The sequence below is a fragment of the Amblyomma mixtum genome, chromosome 3, assembly GCF_055824585.1.
Source record: "Amblyomma mixtum isolate Tamu chromosome 3, ASM5582458v1, whole genome shotgun sequence".
NCBI classification, from domain to species: Eukaryota; Metazoa; Arthropoda; class Arachnida; order Ixodida; family Ixodidae; genus Amblyomma; species Amblyomma mixtum.
Genome location: NC_143014.1, coordinates 341,068,832 through 341,088,540, shown reverse-complemented (window position 1 = coordinate 341,088,540; position 19,709 = coordinate 341,068,832). Strand labels below are relative to the sequence as shown.

General features: G+C 46.5%; 1 long non-coding RNA gene across 1 annotated transcript in view; it reads left to right on the top strand.

Annotated features, from left to right (window-relative positions):
* The window catches only part of LOC149356143 (uncharacterized), a 30,194-nt gene extending 10,744 nt beyond the window's left edge, over nt 1-19,450 (top strand). The window contains exons 2-3 of the long non-coding RNA XR_016291624.1: nt 1,624-1,700; nt 19,316-19,450. This is a non-coding gene — a long non-coding RNA (uncharacterized LOC149356143). The remainder of the gene's footprint in view (nt 1-1,623; nt 1,701-19,315) is intronic.
* Nucleotides 19,451-19,709: the final 259 nt, after the last annotated feature.

The following is a 19,709-nucleotide window of genomic DNA, read 5'->3' as shown; positions in this document are numbered from 1 at the left end:
CAAAGCCATACACTTCTAGCCCAGTCACGCACGTCTAAGCCCCTTTGTAGCCACATAGTGCTATTCCTATTTTGGCTTTAATAATGGCCTGAAAAACATGACAAAAATCAGTCGCTATTGTTGCAGTGTCACTGTTCTGTGAAATGCAGAACTGCTTTAATTACAACTGATTTTACCTGTTCTAATTAGGTGGAAACATAATTTCTCATGTTCATTAGCATTTGTGTTTGACAGCAGTGTTGTGCTAAATTGTGAATGTTAAATGCATATGCACAATTCAGACACACACACACACAACTTATATATTGAATAGGTAAGCATGTCTTTTGCAGTAACAGTATAGGGAGCCAAGGAGAAGGCCGTTTACATATTACAGTGACTGTGCAAAATGCTTGGGAAAGGCTGCAAGTGCAATTATTTTCTTTCTCTGTCAGCTATACAAAAACACTACAGTGTGCTATTTTGAATAACTGACTTAAAATTTTAAGTATCTAATCTTAACTATTTAAAAAAGTGTGATTATACCGATTGTAATTACGGACGGTTGTTAGCAGCCTGTACTGCAGCTTGGCCTGATCGAGAATTTGCAGTAAGAATCACGTCATCGCTGTGAAATCGTCGGGGCAGCGTAACTTTCAGAGCAGGCCGCATTCTGTTATTTTAGGGCTGGAATCACGGGTCATTGTGAGAACGTAGCGTCGAAAGAGGAGGAGTACTCGATTGCGATGTGACGCGTTTTTTTAGTCTCTTGCATAGAAATGGTCCAAACATGTATCCTATTCGACAACATCGCTTCAGATGAGCGGACTCACCTTCGATCTCACAGAGTTTTGTCACGAATTGGTTCGCGGCCATCAGGGTCGTCAGAACCGAGATCCGTGCCGTCCCAACCCGAATCACAGCCAACCACCATTCTACCCTCGACGAAAATCAAGCAGCAAAAGAAACGTTGACGCAACGGATATTGTCTTGAATACGCCGCAGTCAATACGGGTAATTTCTACCGCAAGATATCTGCGTGTTTTGCTACAGACACATGCCTGTACCACTGCACGCGATTAGACGGGCGGCACTGCTGGGACCGTCAGTCGGAACGTTCGAACCATCCGACTCGTCTGCCAGCAACAAAGTGATCGTACAACACCATTCCGCCTCATGCCCGGGCAGAGACTGAAAGCGAGCGGTCCGCTCGTTAGCGGATCCGCCCAAAAAACGATCGTACAATGGCCTTAAGCTTGAATCCGGTGGTGGCACCAGACGTCTTCCTAACCTATAGTTCTCAATGATTTCCGCGTGTATTTGCAAAAGTTATCCTTCGTCCTTGCGTTCATCAATCCCCTGGCAGTTGGTCAGCCGGTTACCCGGAAGTAGAGATCTCGGGCTCACGCTTGGGCCGCCTCCTTACCGGGAACAAATGTGTGTGCTTGGGCCCAAATCATGGTGATCTTGCGATCGATTTTGGCTGCGGACAGGATGCGAGCTGTTTCCGATGAGGCCCTGCCCTTTCTGATCTTCTAGATTGCAGTTTTGCTGCCACTGAGAACCAAACTAGACTTGGTTCTGGAGCAAGCGAGCTCTATTGCAACCTCCTCAGCCGTATCTACCTTTCTACTCTTAATGCAGGCGGCAGCTATTGGTGCACCTTGGCCATCGACAACCGAGGCGACTGCTGCCCCCAACCTGGCACTTGCTGCATCTACGTAAGCTACCTCTCCTACCCTAAATTTCCCGGCCTTTTTAGCCACTGCCTCTGGCCTCTTGTCCCGCTTTTGCTCATGGTGTTCAGGGTGCATGTTGCAGGGGAGGGGGGAACTATGATATTCTCACGACACTGTGGCGGTTGGGCGACCTTGTCGCATATACCCCTATTGATTTTTTGGCTGACCCACTCCAGAATGGTCCAGCCTGTACTCACTGTACTCAGTCTTTCAAGCTGGGCGATTCGAACCGCCTTGGCGAGTTCAGTCCAACTATTATGCACCCCCATTTCCATCAGGCGGTCTGTAGAGGTGGAGATAGGTTAGCCCAGCGCCCTCTTGATGCGACAACTAACAAGTGCGTCGATGCTATCTTTCTCAATTACCCTATATGAGGAATGACGTAGCATAGCACATTCTGCTGGTGATATATGCCTGCATCAATTTCAGGAGGCTACATCCTTTGAGGCATCTGCCCTTGAGCGGGACCCTCCTGAAGATACCCGTTACTTGCACAGCGTAGCTGCTGAGCTTCTTGATAGTTCCTTCGTTATACCCATCCTCTTGGATTAAGAGTCCAAAGATCCTGATTTGATTGACTTTCGACACGGTTTTGCCCTCAAACTTAATTTCGAAATTTTAGTCGCACATGCACCAGGAGCGCTTTCGGACTGTATATGAAGAGTTTGGATTTTTGCGGGGAACACGCAAGGCCCCTTTTGGCTGTGTAGGACACTGCAGTGTCTGCTGCTGCGTGAAGGCGCTCTTGTATCCTGCCGTCACTGCCACTGTTCATCCAAATGTGAATGTCATCCACGTACATGCTAAATTTTAGGCCTTCTATGTCCCTGAGGGCGGCGGGAAAGCCCCTCATCAAGACGTTAAATAGGAAGAGAGCACCGAGCCCTGCGGCATGTCCTTACTTCCTGCAGTTGGACAGTGTTGGATTCTAGGTCCTGAAATTTTAGTTTTATTTATTTATTTATTTACAATACTGCCAGTCTCAGTAAGAGACCGTAGCAGGTGGGCAATCAGTACAATATAGAGTTCAGTACAATACAGATAAATTACAAGCAGATCAACAAAAATGAGAACTCTTACATAAGTGTTACATAACTATTAGTAGGCAGGTTAGCAAAGAATACCTTGAAGATTCAGAACTGTAACAAAAAGAAATCAAGTACAGCAGGAGTCGTTCATTCCAGCAAACATGCTAGTATTAGAAGTATTTTGCAATAGAAACTAGAAGAAAGCGAAAAAGAAGGTAACGGGTGGCAATAGACATGCAATCATCCTTAAAAATAACATGTCAAGAAATGTCAATAAGTAGCTGTTGGGCAGTCATCTGGTAAAATGTACGACTGTTGGTACTTTACTGATTCTTGTTGCATTCTACTAATCTTGAGGTGAAGGAAGATAGTGAGTCCGACATGGTAATCGATGGATCGAGCTGATTCCATTCGCTGATGGCTAAAGGAAAGAAAGAATGCTTGAGTGTGTTCGTTCGGCATGAGTATTCAGTCAGTGTGTGCACATGCTTGTGCCGGGATTGTCGTGACTGTGAGAAGGATGCATATTTAGACACATTTATACTGTAGGTGTTGTGTAATAACTGATATAAAAACTTCAAGCGGGATTCTTTTGCCCTAGATGATAGTGATGGAAGGCCAGATGATGCGGCAAGATTGGTAGGGGAGTCAGAGTGTTTGTATTTGTTATGAATGAATCTTAAAGCTTTTTGTTGCACTCTCTCAAGCCGAGTGATGTTAGTAATAGAATGCAGGAACCAAACAGTGCTTGCATATTCTAAGATTGGCCTTACGAGGGTAGTGTAGGCAAAAAGCTTGGTATTTTGAGGGGCCAAACGTAAGCATCTTCTAAGGAAGAACAGCTTTCACAAGGCAGCAAAGGTAACATTGGCGATATGCACGTCCCATCTTAGGTCGGAAGTTAAAGTTAACCCTAGGTATTTATGTTCAGAGACCCTTGAAAGCGTTGAATCATTGATACTGTAGTCATAGTTATATGGCTGTTTTTTCCTGGTGACTGTCATGCAAACGGTTTTTTATTGTTTAACGTCATCTGCCAGGTGTTACACCATTCAACAATTTTTTAAGAGAGCTGCTTAGCATGAGGTAGTCTTCAGGATTTTTTATCGTTTTGTACAGAATGCAATCATCAGCGAAAAGTTTTATGTTACAGTCAATATTGTTGGTAATATCACTGATGAAAACTAAAAACAACACTGGTCCTAGAACAGATCCCTGCGGGACTCCTGATGTAACGGCAACTGGTCTTGATTGAACTTGTTCGGAAGTTACAAATTGTGAGCGGTTTGTCAAAAAATCCGTGATCCAGTGTAACACTTGGCTATCTCCAATTATGATACGTAGTTTTGATATTAGTTTGCTGTGGCTGACACTGTCAAATGCTTTAGAGAAATCTAGTGGTATTATATCTGTTTGACTGCACTCGTCAATACTAAGGGCTAGGTCATGCACAACCTCTGTTAGTTGGGTGACAGTTGATAAGCCACAAAGAAAGCCATGTTAATGGGGTGATAATAAGTTTTCGGTCTCCAGAAAGTGCTTTAAGTGTTTTGCTACAATGTGCTCCATGATTTTGCATGACGTACTGGTAAGTGAAATGGGTCGATAGTTGGAGGGTGAGTTTGTATCTCCGGATTTATGAATGGGTAGAACGTGCTGTTTGATAGGAAATACTTGATGTAATTATATGTCGTCTCGCCGACCCCTACATCTCCTGAAGCCCCACAAGGATTGCCGCATGCTTAACATTGTTGAAGGCTTTGGTTAGATCTAAATCTAGAATTACCTTCGCGTGTTTGGACCTTGAATTCATGCAGTTGTGTTGTAAAGGAAGCATCAGGCCTTGCATGCACAAGCCCGGCCAGAACCCGACCATCTCTTGCAGCCAAAGGTCTTTCTGCTCCACGTAGCACATCAGTCTGGCCGGAATCACGCGTTCCATAAGCTTTCCTATGCACAAAGTTAGGGAAATGGGTCTGAGATGGCCAAATTTGTGAGGTTTGGCCGGTATAGGGATTAGCCCCACGTTCCCCCTACAGCGGAGGTTTCCCTGATTTGCCTGAATTTATACCATTCAGTTACGCTGGGTTTCTTTTCGTGTCTTAGTTTCACTCCCCGTATAAGGGTTAATGTGAGGACGTAGTGATCACTCTCAAAGTTGAGCTCGGCGTTTCTCCAGCTAATCTCTTCCATGCAAACTGGTTTGATCTACAGCCCAGCAAGCCACAAACCTCCAAGAGATGTCGGGATTAAGTCTAAATGTCAATGTACCGAGGCATAATCTCTGAGACGTCTTATTCACCAATCTTTTTTCGTGGAAAATCTGGAGACGTACCCACGACATTATATATGCCTTAATCTAGACTCCTCATAGATATTACATGCGACGTCCTGGGAATGTAAGTGAGATATGATTTAAGAATTCCATATTTTTCAATCATTCGATATTATGTGTTGCCTTACTGCATTTAAAGTTGAAAATTGCTGTTGACTACAAATAGGTGGCATGGCCAGCGCTGCCTGTATTTTTGCATGTGTGTTCGTGCTTGCTTCATGGAAACATTATCATGCCTAAATAGAAGAAAAAATATTGAAAGTAGTAAAGGCAAATCTGAATGCACACCCATCAGATTTCTGACTCAACTGGACGCAGGTGGTTTAAAATGCCAGTCACTTTGGTCAGGATTCGCAATGTTATTTCATTACTATTCTGTAGAGGTCGGTGGGTTCGTGCTACCAAAGCATTTGGCACGCAGTCTGTCGAGGAGTTCCGAGTCAGTGCCCTCGAACTGGTGAATCAACCGGTATATGGATTTATTGTTTTCAGGTTTTGTCTTAGTCGGATCGAGGACCGCTCTAAGGATACACGAAGTCCATTACAGGGGAGTACAGGGGAGACGATAACGCTGATCTGGACAGACCCATCACACAAGAAGAGGTCTGCGTGGCCATGTGAAACACCACCAGAAATACGGCCACGGGTGCAGATAAAATAAACAATGCACTCATCCGCAACCTCAGCGATGCACTGGTCGCTGAACTGACAGACTTTCTCAACAAACATTGGGAAGCTGAAAATGTCCCCGAGAAGTGGAAACATGCCGAAGTGGTGATGATACCCAAGCCAGGCAAGAAACTGCAGATAGAAAACCTCAGGCCGATCTCGCTTACGTCATGCCTGGGAAAACTATACGAGCGAGTGGTAACGCAGAGACCTCAAAACTACATGGAAGACAACGAATTGATCCCTCACAGGATGTTCGGCTTTAGGGCAAAATTATCAGCTCAAGACGTACTCCTTCAATTATATGAAGGTGTACTTCGGAACATTCCTAGGGACGGAGAAAACGTAATAATGGCCCTAGACATCAAAGGGGCTTTTGACAATGTGAGCCACAAAGCAATCCTTATGGGCCTGGACGACCTGAACTGCGGGCGCAGGATCCACAGCTTCGTCAAAGCATTTCTATCAAACAGAACTGCAACGATCGGTATAGGAGAACTTCGGTCCGAGAAGTTTCGAACGCCTAACAAGGGAACATCTCAAGGGTCGGTCATTTCACCCACGCTATTCAACATGGCCATGATCGGACTGGCGAAGCAACTAAAAGAAATCGACGACATCCACCATGCCATTTATGCCGACAACATCACAATATGGACTAACACTGGCTCACTCGGCGAGAAAGAGGATAGGCTACAAGTGGCCACCAGCATTCAAAACTACGTCAAAGCAAGAGGGCTAGCATGCTTGACCGAAAAATCTGAGCTCTTACGGGCTTGGAGAGGAAAACCGAGCCGAACAGTCCCAATCAGTAAAGAACTTCGACTACAAGTCTACCTCGAAGGAGAACCAATACCAGAGAAGACACTCATATGAGTACTAAAGATGTGGATACAGTCAAATCAACGCTGTACTCATACCCTTGCGCTATTAAAGGCATCTACACTCCAAGTGGCCCGCATGATTACGGACATCTCACATAGACTCCACGGCATGTGAGAAGAAGACACACTCAAGCTGGTCAGGAGCCTAGCGGTCAGCCGGGCGACATACAGCCTCTCATACTACAGTAATATCAAGAGTGAAATACAACACGCGGACACGATTTTACGCAAAGCGTATAAAACCGCGCTTCGACTGCCCCATAACACCTCAACTGAAAAGCTCTTAGCCTTGGGACTGCACAACATGTTCGAGGAATTACGGGAAGCGCAGAATGTTGCCCAAATGCGCAGACTACAGCAGACCCCCACAGGCAGAGTTCTTTTACAGAAACTGGGCTACACCGGGCAAATTCGAGAAATATTGAGAACTGAAACGATCCCCGATGAGAACCACAGCACGCTCAAGGTGGCACCAATACCAAGAAACATGGACCCTAACCTACACAGAGACCGCAGAGTGGCCGACCGCTTACAGAAAACACACGCATCCCAGGATACAACAGTGTATGTGGACGCTGCCACATACGCGATGACAAGCGGACAAGGCAGCAACAACGCAGTGGCAACTGTAGTCAACTCGGAATTACACGAGATTGCCAGCGCCTCCCTGCAAGACTGCACGATAGCTGAGGCTGGAGAAGTGGCCATCGCTCTAGCGGCAGTGGAGGGCTATCGGACTGGGCGGTCACTGACAATTCTTACTGATTCACAAGCAGCCTGCCGCAACTATCTTTGCGGCAGAGTTGGTCACAGAGCGCTCTGCATACTCCACTCTGTAGACTGCAAGACGCAACAAACACATGCAAAGCCACACAAGCCGATCAAACATACGATCATCTGGGTACCGGGGCACACGGGGGTGGCAGGAAACCAAGAGGCGGACAGGCTAGCTCGAGGATATACTAACTACCGAGGAAGACCTCGAGGAATCCCTGCCAGTACCTCGGGAATACTCGGCCATACTCAAAAACTACAAAGGCAGCAGGATGCGGTACCCACCACCGCACAAATCTTTAAACAAAGAGGAGGCTGTCACATGGAGACAACTTCAAACGGGGTCATATCCAAATCTAAACACACTAAGTAAAATTCACCCCACACTTTACGCACACAATTGTCCGTGGTGCCATGAAAAACCTACACTGTATCACATAACATGGGCATGTCAAAAAGTCGACGTCGTCCCAGTTATACCAAACCGAAGTGCGGAGCAATGAGAGGGTCCGCTCTCCAGTGACTGCCACAATGACCAGATCGGTTTGATATGGCGAGTTCAGCTGACGGCAGCATCCAGCGGAGCCTTGGAATAGGGGCAACCGACCGCTGCAGATGGACTCATCTGATCGCATAAAAGCACTTGTGCTAGAGCTGAATAAAGTTATCCTATCATATCCTATCGTTACTATTCTTACTTTTATACCTTGCGCTACAGCCAAAGCAAGCTATCTCAGCTTAATGTGCAAGGCCACACTAAAAATTTTTTTTTATAAATCAGCAGCCAGGATTATAACCTTTTTTTTTATTAAGCATGTTTTATTCAATGTATCCAACTATTTAAAGTACAGTAATTGGTTCAATTCAATTTTTTGGATTTAATTTTTCTCAAAAATATGCTAAAACTGTTAGTTGCACTAGCAATGATAACTAACTACTGGTATGTGTTACCTCATCTTTCTTGAGAGTAAACCACCAGCCAATGACCAAAAATCACCAGCCAATGTCCACTGCTGGCCAAAAATTTCCCCAGTTAACCCTGTCCTGTGCTAGCGGCAGCCACCCTATCCCAGCAAACCTCCAAACCTCACCTGCCCACCTGACCTGACCCCCTCTGTTGTGCTTGCTTTCTCTGAATTCAGCCCATTACCCTTTATGACAATTGGTAGCTGCCTTCACGTTACTTGCGCTGCCCATGCCTGTTTTGTTATTTTGACTAGGATGTTTTTAACTTAAGTTAATAACATCGTAGTTGAAATAAAGCCGGCATGGGTCAAGGAAAAAATGCAATTGTGTTTTGAAGCGATAGCTTCACTACGCCAGCCACTTCTCCTCGTCAAGCATGGTTGCACCTCAGCTGTATGCCCGTGGCTGCAGTGGACACCCGTCATCCGTTTGGAGAGGAAGGGAGGAAGTGGGAGTGGAAGAAGAAAGAGAAAGAGGGGCTGTAATGAAGAAATAGTTAGACTGCTTAACATACACGAATCTTATGTTGACTTCAGCCAACCATTCAGAGCCTTCAAACGAAATTATCGAGCATTCCTATTTTCCTCAAATACAATTTTAGAACCATAAACGCATTACAAATACAGTAAACATCTACTACATGGTTATCATGCATTTGCAACTATTATTCTAATTTTGTTCTTTTGTTTTCCCTTTCGTACTGCTCTTTGTTAGACTATGATATACGCTAATACTCACTTCTGTTCAATTGTGTTATTAGAAACTTGCAGTTTGTACGCAACGTACGCAAGTTATGGCTTAGTTTCTTTTCATGTGTACATTGATGCCTATGTACCGTCATTCCTGTTCAAAACTTTTGAACTGCACTTTAGTTATATTGCTGCATTGTACTGTGTATTTCTCATATTCATTGTGTTGAAATTGAAAAGCGTGAACATGTTATCCTATTGCAACCGCGTACATGCTTAAATTCAGAAAATGTGTGTCTGCTGCTGCAGGCTGTAACTGATGTGAGGGGGCTAAGGCCTCGTCAGGCTTCTAAGCCTTTAGCCTTACGCCACCCGCAGGGATTCATCTGTATTGTTTCCTGCAAATAAAAAGCCAATTCAATTCAATTCAATTCAAAATCAATTTGAGGAAAGGAAATTATGCAGTAACTGTGAATCCACATCCAGGGACGAAGATGAAGAAGGAACGCCCAGCGAAACAAGGAATGCCCAGCAAAATGCAGCGGCGAAAGACTGACTTTGCAGTTCGACTTTTTTGTTCGTAAATCGTGCGTAATTGTGTAAAGCATGGGTTGCAAGCACCCATGATTTATGTGCTGCATTACAAAAATATAAGGTCTTCATTCCACTGTCCCTTGAGCATTTTTTTCCCGTGACAGTCCGCTGGCACTGTGAACATAATGCTCTTGCAACATAATGCTCTTTGCATTGTTAGCATTATCATAGCATGCTATAGTGGAAGCCTGTAGGCAAGAGATGACCCGAAGAATAGTAGGATGAGGACGTCAACAATTTTTGTAATGCAGAATTTTTCACTTATTACAACTGCAGTATTTAAGAGAAATTATTGGTCTATGTGTAGTCATATACTCTTTATATAGATGTCTAGACTACGTTGACTGGGCATGCTTACACTATGCACAAATATCTGGTAAATATCGAGCTGGATGTCTGCACAAGGTACTATACCTTGAACTGGACACGAATTTTGGTGTTGTAGGTACGTGGATTTTTGGTAAACGGTACTAAGCTGGAGGTCTGGTGGAGGTGTCTAATGTCGAACGTAAATATCTCGCTGATGTCAATGCGACATTTTATGGTTTACTGGGCATCTAACCTGCCAGCCTTTCCACCTCCTCCTCTACGCTTTTCGTGTAGGTTAGGTGTGGGGTAGTGCCGATGCTCACGCTGTTGCTCACCCTGGTCGGACAGCCCAGGTCTGTTTGCAGGGCGAGGCCCAGTTTGTGAAAGTCTTCCCACAGCTGCCTTCCCTCCAGGTCATGCATATTGTATCACCACTGTTGGTAGTCCGCATTAAAGTTCCTTACAGTTAGCAGGAGATTGGTTCCTGCCACCTTGATCGCTTTGCGAAAGAGGGCCCTCAACCTAACCTTGTGCTGATGGGGGTGCTGTGAATCTTTAGGAGGAAAATACATTGCTCCTCCTTCCTACCCATGCGAATTTCGATGAGTGAGTGAGTGAGTGAAGAAACTTTATTTCTGCCAGAAGAAGACCCGTGCCCCTCCGGGTCCGCACGCAGGCGTCCGGGGAGGGGCAGCATCGCAGCTGGAAGACTAGCAACGATATAGTCGCGCAGCTTCTGCTGCCAGGCGGGTAGCGTATCGTTGTATGCTTAGGTCGGCAGTTCTGAGTATGGTCTCCCATTCCTCTGCATTATTGATTCTGCCATATCCTGGGGCACTGGGGCATCTCCATAGTATGTGTTCGAGTGTAGCGGTATGCCCGCAGAACTCGCACACCTCCGCATCCTCCCTCGTGTCACCTCCTGTCCAGCTCCTCCAGAGTGGGGATGCGAAGTTTCTAGCTTGGAGTCTTCTCCAGTCATAGGCCTCAGCCGAGCTAAGCGATCTATCCGGAGGAGGATAGATCCTTTTGTTCTTTTTCTGAATGTCTGTGATGCTATTAAAGGTATTGGTTTCCTCTTTAGTGCTGAATTCGTATGAGGTGTCCACGGCTCCCCGGGGTAAAGAGGAGCGGGCGAGCCTGTGGGCGGCCTCGTTTCCAACCAGACCCGAGTGGGCTGGGGTCCAGATAATTAGAATATTGTGGGCTGGGATAAAGTCTTATAGATATTTAGCCGCCATTTCATGGATGCGTCCCTTGCTGTAATTTCTAATTGCAGCTTTGCAGTCGCTTACTACGTATTTGGTACCTGGCTGAGTTAGAGCGATCGCTATTGCAACCTCCTCCGCCACAAGGGGTTTTAAGTCAAGGTGTCTTACAACGCGTAACGTTCTGCCTGAGTCCCCGACGGCTACGGAGACGGTGTCTCCTAGCGTGCCTACCGCGGCATCAGTGTAGGCCACGGTTCCCTGTGGCATCTTGCCTAGCTTAGCAGCCAGCTGTGCGACCCTGCTTTTCCTTCTGCCTTTGTCGTGGATGGGATGCATGTTTATAGGTATGGGAGCGATAATAAGATGCTCTCTTATTTCTCTTCCCAGATCTGTTCTGGTGTTCACTGTGCTATCTACGGTTGCCCATTTCGCTAGCTCTAGGTATTTCCTTCCTGCGGGTGTGGATGTTAGCCTTTCGATTTGCGATGTTCTAACCGCTTCAGTCAGTTCTCTCCAATTGTTATGCAGGCCCATTTTCTCCAGTATATCATTGGACGTGGAAATGGGCAGCCCTAGTGCTCGTTTGACACATTTTCTGATGATTGTGTCTAATGCCTTTTCTTCGGTTTTGTTTATTTTCAGGAATGGGGTTGCGTAGCATATCCTGCTAACGATGAAGGCCTGCGTGAGTCTTAGTTTGCTGGACTCTGAGAGTCCTTCCCCCCTTCTAGGTACCTTTCTGAAGGCTCTGACGACAAGTTCAGCTTGCGCTTTGAGCTTGTCTAGCGTACTTTTGTTTTTCCCTTTTCTGTTAATATACATGCCTAGGATTCTTATTTCCTCGACAATTGGTATCGCTCTATTTTCAAGTGTAACCTCGATTGCCGGTATCCTTTGACTGCGCTTGCTCATTGCTACAAATAGCTCCGACTTTTGCGGAGAGCAGCTGAGACCCACGCATTTCGCATGCTCGTTAATGATATCCACTGCCTTCTGTAGCTTTTCTTTCATTTCTGATTCACCTCCTTTGTTTAGCCAGACATTTACATCATCTGCGTAGAGGCTGATGTTTAAGCCTTCTATCTCTCTAAGCTTGCGGGGAAGGTCCCTCATTACCAGATTAAAGAGAAATGGGGAGAGGACAACCCCTTGTGGGGTTCCTCTGCATCCCATGGGGAACTCGTCGGATGTGATGCCCTGAAAGGTAATGATAGTAGTCCTGTCCCTTAGGAACTATCGGATGTAGTTATAGGTGTTTTTTCCTACAGCTATCTCATTTAGCCCATCAAGGATGGCGTCATGGCTGACATTGTCAAAGGCTTTCTTAAGATCTATACCTAAGATCGCCTTCAGGTTGCCCAGGTCCAGCTGATCTACTATATCTCCATAGACTCTTAGCATTGTATCTTGGGTGGTGAGCCCAGGCCTAAATCCGACCGTTTCATCTGACCAGAGGCCGTTATCCTCCATGTATTTGGTCAGTCTGGTCAGGATGACCTTCTCAAGCAGTTTCCCTACGCATGATGTTAGTGAGATCGGCCTGAGGTTCTCCAAGCTCGGAGGTTTGCCCTGCTTGTGTATAAGCGTGATCTTGGCCTTCTTCCACTCCTCGGGGACAGCGCCTGCTTTCCACACTTGGTTGAGATACCTAGTGAGGCTATTTATTGATTCTTCATCCAGATTTCTCAACATTCTGTTTTCTACTCTGTCGAGCCCCGGGGCTGACCTTCGTTTTAGCTTCAGCAGTTCCATCCTGACCTCGGCTATTAATATGGGGGCACCCAACTCCTCATTTGGTTGTCCCTTATAGTCGTCATATTTAGCGGCCCCATGGGGAGCAATATACAGTGACTTGAGCGTGTCAATAAGTTGCTCATCTGTGCCATTAAACTTATACCTAGCTTTTATTTGCTCAGTTCTCATAGCCGTCTTAGATTTATTTGGGTCTATAAGAAATTTGAGCAACTGCCATGTACTAGATTTTCCCATGCTTTTCTCCATTTCCTCGCATCTATTATCCCATCTCTGAGATTCCAACTGTCGAGCATACCTTTCTAATTCTACATTGTGTCTAGCTATTTCCCTCCTTAGGTTTCTGTTCCACCTTTGGCGCTTCAGCTGGTTATTTAGCTGTTCCTTCCTTTTGTACATGCTGAAGAGCCTGCTGTCCACTCTATCTTGGGAGTCATCTACCTGAACCTCCTCAGTTGCTCTTTCTACATGCTCAAGCAGCGTGGCCGTCCAGTTCTGGATACAGCTTATGTCACTATGCTCATGTTCTTCTCTGATAGCTCTAATTTATACCAATCCGTAAGCTTCTCTTGCCTGTAGGTTGTAGGTTTCACGCTGACTTTTCTGCTGAGCTCGAGCTCCAGCAGAAAGTGATCGCTACCCAAATCTTCCTGTCGGTTCCGCCATTTCACAATACCAGCGTTCCTACATAGCGTAAGGTCGGGAGATGTGTCCGCTGTAGCACTGTTACCAGTCCTCGTGGGACAGGAGATGTCATTGGCTATGTAGAAATTGGATGCTACTATATCGTCCAGTAGGGCTTGACCCTTGCCATTGTTGCTTACGTAACCCCATTCCTGGTGCCGGGCGTTGAAATCGCCCATTATGATGAGGGGGTTTTTCCCCGCTAGTTTAGCTGCCCTTCTGAATATGGGGCCAAATTTTACTTCCATCTTTTTTGGTGGGCTGTAAATGTTTAGAAGGAATATGCTACCCCTATTCTTTTTTCCAGTTAAAATTTCTACGCATACTGTCTCCGTCTCCTGGTTTCCAATGTCGTGTTGGATTACCGCGATGTTGCTTTTAACATACGTTACTACCTTGGTGTCGTTGCCATCCTTAGCAGGGTACCCCTTATATCCCGATATATTCCAGTTCCCTCCCGTCTCCTGCATTGCAATTGCTAAAGGCGGGTAGTCCTGGCTGAGGATGTACTGTTGCAATAGCGATCGTTTCCTGGCAAGATGGCGGCAGTTCCATTGCCATATTTTCGACGTGCTATTGGCCATCGATTTGGATGTTAACGTTACAGGCCTGGCCTATGACTTGGATGTGCCTCGTCAGCTGTTTGAGTTGTCTGCACACTACCGACTCGAGGTTCTCTAGTCTAGCGCCGAGGATGTCCCCGTGCTGTTTGAGCTCTTCGAATGACTTCTCCATTTTTTCATTTTCCTTTGCTACTATCCTTTTAATTTGGCTCTCAACTGTTATCGTTTCATCCTGCTTTCGTTTGGCAGGCCTGACTTGGTCTACGCTCATCTCTTCAGAGATGTTTTCAGCAGAGTCACTGAGGTCACCTGCTTTGCGGATTGCCATCGGGGTGGCTGGTCTGAGTAGCGGTTGCAGCTTTTGCAACTGCTGAAACTGCTGTGCAAGTTCATGAATTGCCTCGGAAATTTTATCTATTTTCTCATTTAGTAGCCGTATGGCTGCTGCGTTCTCATCTACTCGCGCTTCTAGCGTTTTACTTGGGTTGGAGACCACACCCGCGAAGCTAACCGACCTACCTGCTACCGGCGCCTCGCCTGGCGGTGTCTTCTTCCCCGGGAACTTGGTCTTCTCCGCCCATGAGTTTTGTCCTGATTCCCTTTGGGATCGAGGTGGCGCCTCTCTGCTCCTGCTTCTGGATTGCGAGGCACTCCTGGGTCGAGATGTGCCGTTAGAGGACCGGCTTTCATCTCCGCTCGTCCTTTGGTGGGGACTTGCTTTTTCTTGTGGTCTGCCCCTGACTTGCCCTTGCTTCTGGTTCCTTTCCTCAGCATCTTTGGCGATCTTTTCCGCCTGACGCACTTTGATGATGTGGGGTGTCCGGTAGAGATTCTTACACCGGTTGTCTCCCAGCACATGGTTCTTTCCACATAGCAAGCATTTGGGCTCACAGGTGTGGCCCTCTTCAGGATTGCTGGCTCTGCATCCCCGGCATCGGACGTTGGTGGTGTCAGGGCACACGTCCGAGTGGTGGCCGAGCTCTCCGCAGGCATAACATACATCAAACTTCTTTCTATACAGGTTGCAGCGATAGGCTATGCCGAAAAACCACACCTCCCTTGGGACCTCGGGACCCTCGAAGAGGATCAAGACGGTCTTTGACTTCTTTCCTAATCTTCTTGCCCCTCGGATGTCCTCGCTTTCTTGGAGGCCCTCGTGAATATCTTGTGTTGTCAGGCTGAGCGGGATGTCGTAGATGACCCCTTTTCCGCCTTCCGGCATGGCCGCATGAGCAGTAGCTTCGACTGCCTGCTGTCCCACTCTGAGACTTGTAATCCTTTCGTATTTTTCAGCGCGTTCCAGCGACGGGGTCACGATGAGCAGAGACTGGTTCTTGACATTCGCGATAAACTTGTCTTCCGGGAGGACTGTCAGGCCAGCCGCCTCCACCAAAATCTTTCTTAGGAAGGGTCCAGCCTTCTTCATCAGCTGATCTGCACCGCCTTTGGGGCGAAGGACCACGCGGTGCATCTCTCCGGAGATCTTCGATCTAATTCTGCCAATGGATCTCTCCGCAATGGCTCTTCCTTCTTTGTTATAGGGCTTGGAATTTCGATGAGAACCATCTCAATGTCAGGAGAATTGATTTCGTGTGCGATTGCCGCTGCATTCCTTTCAGGGGTGGAAGTGCTGGGCCAATTGCACCATGCTGCGCCTATTTATCTCCTGCACCAAGCTGCGTCTAAACGGCAATTTACGCCCATTGCAGGTATACTGAGCCAAATTTAGCCGAGTGTTGTTGTCGGCTGGGCAACACTGGGCGCTCGCTATGAGGCAACCGCATTCACATCGACAGTTGGGTTTGCTCGTGGTAGTCGGCACGCCTGTCACGAAAGGCTTGTACAAGCATGAGTAAAAATAAGGAATTTTAACTATTATCTGGTTATATAACTTGAGCGTGGCCGGTTTTATGCACATACCTCACATAGTAAGCTGTGTTTATTGTGCGGACAACGAGACACCAGGTTCACTCGCATAATTTGTGCACTTTATTTCAGTAATTTAGGGCTCCAAAAACAGATGCGGAGATTTCGCAAACACATACCAAGGAGTCATAACGCGCATACGTCGACCCCCCACTCGCACCCCTCGCTGGTAAAAAAAAAATCCATATACAGGTTAATGCAACCCCCGTCCCCACAGGATGGTATGGCACCGTATGCGGAGCTCTAAGCAATAAACGCGCAACAATACAATCGCAGAGCCAGCAGTCAAGAGCCAGTGGAGATAAACGGCACTAAAGCTGCGTCCTCGCGATAGGTCCGCCTGCGGCAAATCAAACCGCCAGCCGTTCGGTTGTTTTGGATTCCGGACACCTTGTCCTGGAAAGCAGCCGCCAGCGCAAGTGGGTGGGCTAAAAGGCACGCGAATATAATTTTCTTTACCGGAGCTAATTTAGCCAACAAATTACGAACTTCTTACACGTGGAGCTGCCAGGGAATCGGCACTACCTGTCGTGCTCGCTCCTCACGCGCAGCAGTTATGACATTGCTTTGACTTGGCCTGGCCAATTATGTGGTTACATCATATGTTTCTGTATGGTTACATCTTAACAGTGGCGCGGCCGGCGTCCCTTTGCTGCTTGCACCTTTCACAGCCGTACGCGTTCGCGCCGAACTTCCACAGCCTGCCTAGTGTGCACGCTGGTGAATTTTTTTTTTCATATATGCTTGGGTAATAAATTCTGGGTGTGCATTTACGTGAGGGCGCAAGTTATGTGAGTAAATAGGGCAAGTTAGCCCCCTCCTTGTTGGTTTGGCTGCGGCAATTTTCCTGATTTTAAAATCCACCGGTTGGCGGCTATTTTTTTTCAGTCCTGACATAGTATATTCGAAATTCTGCTGCACTGTTTTGATGGTTTGGTTATTGCTATTAAAAAGTTATGCAGAACTGAAAGGCTTTAAAGCTTACTAAGCAAGTCCTGTCGCTCGAATTCTCAGCGCAGTGTTATGTGACAGAATCGGGCGAACAGTGCAGGTCTTTTTTCTTTATAGTCCTCACTGGAATGATGCAATTAAGTGGATTGAGTTAGACAAATTTTGGTATCCAATCTATTTGTATACTTGTTTCTGTGAGGAGCGAACTGACACTTGTTGCTGGTTTTGTTTTTAATATTTGATGGCAAGGTCTTTGTATTTTATATGGCAGTAGCTAGTTCTAGTCAACTTTGCTTGTAGTCATTATATTTACTGCAAGCCAATTACCACCTGTGATCCATTTTTCACTTGTTTTCTTTTATACATCGAGTAGTAAACCAGCCTGAAACAGTTTACCTCAATTGTCTTGGCTAATACTTTACCACTAGTGTCATAGCCATATATGTGGTGTTTTTGCAGTCAAGTGCTTTAGGATTATTTAATACAAATAAAACTGTCCCCATTATGTTGTTTTCTTTTTTTTCTGAACTGAAATTAATAGCTAATGTAATGCAGCTACAGCTTGTAGTAGCTGCCACGTTTCTTTTTTTTCATGAACCCTAGCGAATATCTTCAGAACAATTGCAGTCCTTGTAATTAATTCTGGCTTGTGGGATGCGTGATCAATATTTATGCAGTTTTTGAACTAGTTGCAAACAATATTGCTTTCAGACGCATTTAAATGTCGCCAGTATGCTCGAAATGCTCCGAAATAGCTTACAAATTGCTCCAAAATAGGACTTTTGCTGCTCCCGTGCCTGCTCCAAAATGCTGGAGCCTGCTTTCCACCCTTCCTTTTGACGAATGTAGTAGCCCGAGATTTTTTCCCCGCAGTCACTAGTAAACGCTTGATATCATGAAAATTTAACCACGTCCTTGCCCTCTTCCTGCAGGGCTATGGCTAAAGGATTCTGAATTTCCTGTTAGAGCTACTGTAGGACGAGCGCTCGCATACGTGGGAACCCTCGGCAGTTCCACTGCCGCAAGGTCGAGTCTTTTGCTAGTGAAGTTCTGGCCATATTGGGATTGGTCAAATCTTTTTTCAACTATTGCCTGCCTCTCCGCAGCAGTGGCCACGTTCACGTGTTTAAGGTGTTCCTGAATCTGATTTAGGACAAGGTGAAAAGTTGGGCTGGTTGGTGCGTGATCTTGTGGCAGGAGCAGCGCAGCACGAGACAAAGAAGAGAGTGGTGGGACACGACGCTAACAACGTTTTTAATGCACGTTCATTGACTATATACATCTTGCTCGTACAGGAAGGAAAGGACAGAAGTATAAAAAACACAAAAGATGTACACAGGGTAAAAGATTAAGACAAATCACGCAGATAAATAATTTCGCTGTCACGAAGCACTATCGAAGGTATGCTGACATATACGTTACTCTTTTGTCAAATGTTGAAGGCTTCTTCAATCTCCCTGTTCCGTTGATCAGAATATGACGTGATGACCATTGTGTTGCTAAGCTGCAGAGCGCATTCATGCTCTCTGCAATGTTTTGCTAATTCACTGCGCCCTTTAGGGATCTTTTGTGCTCTTGAAGTGGTTCATTCAAACAGCGCTCTGTTTGACCAATGTAGATGCGTCCGCATGACAGAGGTATTTCATAAACCATGCGTTTCACACAATTCACATGTTATGTCCGGTGCTTTTTCTTGCATTGATTTTTTTCTTTGCTCGCTGTTTACTTTGGTGCACAGGCTTCTTAACTTGTTGGGTGCTGACATGAGCACTTTATGCCAGCTCTCAGTGTCGTGTCTTGCCTCACTCTTCTTTGTCTAGTGCTGCACTGCTCCCGCCACAAGACCTGTTTTAGAACACCCATAATTTCGGTCATGCCGATCTTGATTCTTTTGAATCTGGCCTCAAACTTGGCATCTAGTCCGTTCTAATGCCACCAGCTTATCCGTCTCCCCACCCCTCCATTTCTGTGGGAGGGAAGGGCGGGGGACTAATTGCTCCAGTCCCAATTACCATCTTTTCCTTGACTGTTACCGGAGCCAGGGATGGTTTGACCACATTTTAAACCCGGAGTGGGGGGGAGGAGGGGGTGCAGGTTGAGCTGCCCGTTTTGAGAGGAATGCCTGCTGAGGCGGGGGGGGGGACCCTGAATTTGCCTGTAGTCTAGGTTGGTGAAGCTCCTGAATGATTTCCTTAATGACCTCCTTAAGTTCACCAACTTCCTTCTTTAAATTTCGTATTCCCTTATCCTTCTCATTTTTAGCCTGACAGGCTTGGCTACCGAAACAGTGCCCACGGGTTCAGTGGGTTCCTGAAGCTGGCCCTGGCTCCGGAACCGGATCGCCCGCTGCCACGGAAGCTTGGACGGCCCCAGCCGGTAGTCTGCATTGATCGCGGTAAGTCCCCGCTCCATGTTCGAAAGTCTCCGCTCCCAGCACGGAAATCCCCACACCGGCCTCAGGTGTCCCATCATCTGGAATTGCCTTCGGGAGTTCCGTCAGATATTTGCTGCTGCTGTTGCTGGGCAATTTTTTGCTCCCACTGCTGTTTCTTGGTCAGATAGAAAGTCCTGTAGATTTCCCTGCATTTATTGTCGCCGAGGAGGTGATTTTTGCCACAGAGCTGACACTTCGCTTCCCAAGTATGGCCCAATTCCA